Genomic DNA, 3,790 nt, shown 5'->3' with positions numbered 1-3,790 from the left:
GGGAAAAGGACTTAATCCCCATTTTATAAAGGAGTTAACTGGGGCACAGAATAGTTATGTGACTTGGCCAAGGTCACACAGAAGCAAGTGGCAGAGCCAGGGTTATACCCCAAGTCCTCTGACTCCCAGGCCTGTGCTCTTTCCACTAGGCCACGTTGCTTCCCATGGTATTTATTGACTCAGTAAATACCATCGATCGATTGATCGTCCAGAACTCTCCAATCATCTTGAGGCTATTTACAGCCATGATATTGCTTGTTGGGCCCTTGGGTCCGGGAGATTTTGTAACCAGGTCATGCTGACGTCAAGACACTATTAGCAAGAATGTACAATAAGCAAAACCATTTGGGGCTCAGTCCACAGTCCTCCTGGCCCTTAGCTTAGCGCTTAGAACAGTGTACACAGTAAGTGCTCAATAAATAGGATTGACTGGCCCAGGACTTTGTCCTCGATGGGTGCACCAGGATGTTTAGAGGAACTGTCTGCTGGTAGCCCCCATGACGCACATCATCATCTGCAGTGTCGAGTTATCCAACACCCCTAACTCTCCTCTCTCCAAACTTGACTTTCTTCAGTAATCACCCCGTGGCACTTGCCTGTGAATTTATCCAACTCCCTGTTTCACCTACTAATATTTTTGACTGCACAGCTTCCTGGGGGTATATAGTCCATATTCTTATCACATTGCTGTGGGAAGAAGTGTTTCCTTTTGTTTGTTTGGAACTTTCCACCTTCAAACTTTGGTGGGTGCTGTGGGATTTAGTGATTCTGGTTTCCCCCATTCACACCTTCATGGTTCGGTAAAACCTCAACCCTGTGTAACCTCTCTTCTATCCAAACTGAAGTTGTCATCTTTTTAGTCCATCAAGATAAAAAAAAAACATGCGGTTTATAGCAAATGTCCAAAATCGGACATTTTAGAGTCTGGGAAATGGGAGGGCAAGGAGGATTCTGGGAAGACAACTGGCCGCCCACCAGTGTGGACCGACTGGTGGAAAACATCAGGTCAACCATCAGTCTGGAAGGTATTTTGGATTGATGTCCTGCTGTGGGTAAGGTGTCCCCGAGCCTTTCTATTTTTGATGCTGATGATGATGATATTGGTATTTGTTAAGCGCTTACTATGTGCAGAGCACTGTTCTAAGCGCTGGGGTAGACACAGGGGAATCAGCTTGTCCCACGTGGGGCTCACAGTCTTCATCCCCATTTTACAGATGAGGTAACTGAGGCACAGAGAAGTTAAGTGACTTGCCCACAGTCACACAGCTGATAAGTGGCCGAGCCGGGATTCGAACCCATGACCTCTGACTCCAAAGCCCGGGCTCTTTCCACTGAGCCACGCTGCTTCTCTATTTTTGAAAAATCAGCTCTGTTCTAAGCACTTAGGAACCATAAACTGCTACATCTACTGAGCTCTTGCCTTCAGAGGGAATCCCACTCCAAGAAAGGAAGATACCTGTGTCAAGAATTGGATCTTAGTTCCACAGCCAGGCTCTCCCTCCTGAGAGCCCACATATGCACTGCATCTAGGCTTACTCTTGTGAATGAAAGTCTACTTTAATGATGGGCTGAAACATTTTGCCATTTGGGGGATTTTCTTTTTTCTAGAATCGAGCAAGGGTCAACTGGGATAGAAGAGACAGAACAAAAAAAAGGAAATTTCCTAACGCTGACGCATCACACAAAACAGTCACAAAAATCTGTGTATTTTACAGGCCCCACCCCCTTTTTTTGTTCAAATTTTCTTTCCAGGTTCTCAAATTCTCAGGATGTAATTTTCCTAATTACTATAATCCCCCGTGAGAGCTCTTGGCTTCTTTCTTACTTTTTCCAACAGGCTTTTGACAGTAACACAGCTTCCTGTACTGTGTTATCTTGACACAAGCTCCTGTGAATGGTCCATTAAGGATACCTTGATAGCTCAGAAATGTGCCTTAAATATAGAATATTGAGGTCTTTAAAAGCAAGCTCTCTCCATTATTTCCCTGGCCAGCGGGGAACAAAGTGAAGAGTGTTATTCTGTTTGCCAGAATTCTGAGAAAAAAAAGCAACTGGAGAATTTAGGAGGTCCTGCTTGGAGGGGATTCTCACCTGTAGTAACACAGCTTTGGTACAGGGCTGAAAAAGTCAGTACACATTAGCTTCATAGAAATACAGAGTTGGAAGGGACCTCAAAGAGACCATCCTCTTCTCCTGCCTCCAGGCAAGCTTTGACTCAACCTGCTAAAATTTAAATCTTCTAACTCTGTAGCCTTGAATCTAATCACCCATGACCATTTCTGGCCTCATGCTTGTTGAAATGAATCTCTTTTGCCTCTGACCTCTTGCTCTAGCTTCAAAGCCCTTCTAAAAATCACTCCTCCTCCAGGAGGCCTTCCCTGATTCACAATTATCAGGATAATTGTAGCATTTATTAAGCGCTTATTGTGTGCAGAGCACTCTACTAAATGCTAGGGACAATACACTGCCACAGAGTTGGTAGACACGTTCTCTTCCCACAACGCGTTTACTGTCTAGAGGGGGAGACAGACATTAATATAAATCTATAATCTATAGATATGTACATTCATTCAATAGTATTTATTGAGCGCTTACTGTGTGCAGAGCACTGTACTAAGTGCTTGGAATGTACAATTCGGCAACAGATAGAGACAATTCACGCCCATTGACGGGCTTACGGTCTAGTCACGGACTTACATAGGTTCTGGGGAGCAAATGTCAAATGCCCAAAGGTCACAGATCCAAGAGCATAATTGAAGCAGAAGGGAGAGGAAGCCCGGTGAAAGAGGACTTAATTGGGGAAGGCTTCTTGGAGGAAATGTGACCTCAATAAGGTTTTGAAGGTGGGGAGAGTGGTGGTCCGGCATATATGGAGGGGGAGGGAGTTCCAGGATAGAGGGGGAATGTGGGAGCGGGATCGGCAGTGAGATAAATGAGATCGGTGCCCAGTGAGTAAGCAGGCGCTAGAGGAGCGGAGCATGTGGGCTGGGCTGTACTAGATCAGTGAGGTGAGGTAGGAGGGGGCGAGCAGATTAAAGGCTCGAAAGCCGATGTTAAGGAGTATCTATTTGATGTGGATGAACCACCCCTGGAGGTTCTTGAGCAGTGGGGAGACATGGGCTGAGCTTTTTTTAGAAAAAGAATCCAGAAAGTAGAGTGAAGTATAGGCTGGAGTGGGGAGAGTCAGGAGGATGGGAGATCAGCAAAGAGGCCGAGAGAGTGATCGAAACAAGATAGGTTAAGTGCTTTCAGCAGCTTTTGTAAGGAGGAAAGGGTAGATTTTAGCAATGTTATGAAGATAGAACCAACAGGATTAATCTCTCCTATCTCCTCTCTATTCCCCCAACCCCCTACCACTTCCTGGCCACCTAAGCATTTGGTTACTCTAGCCTTTCCTCCCTACATTTAGACACACATCTTTAAACTTGGTTACTTCTCCCAACTTGTAATTAATTTTAATATCGTAACTCCTTGAGGGCAAGGATTGTGTCTACTGTTCTATTCTCCCAAGCACTTAGTACAGATTCACATATAATAATTCAGATCTCCATTTAATCAATACTAACAATTAATAACTTGATTGAGATCCTTCTAATTGGGAATTTGTAGTCATTCAGGCATAGTTTTTACTTCCTAATCATTCTCTTTGACCATACTAGTGACTACAGAAAAACAGGCTGGGTTTAGACTAGAACAACTTTGATCCACTTTGTGAACAGCGAAGCCTCAGTTTACCTCCAAACGTTCTAGAATACAGGAGATTATGGAGTAACAACAAAGATTCAGTGCA

Source organism: Ornithorhynchus anatinus, chromosome 2, assembly GCF_004115215.2.
Source record: "Ornithorhynchus anatinus isolate Pmale09 chromosome 2, mOrnAna1.pri.v4, whole genome shotgun sequence".
NCBI lineage: Eukaryota > Metazoa > Chordata > Mammalia > Monotremata > Ornithorhynchidae > Ornithorhynchus > Ornithorhynchus anatinus.
The sequence above is the reverse complement of the archived record's forward strand: the minus strand, read 5'-3'. Positions refer to the sequence as shown.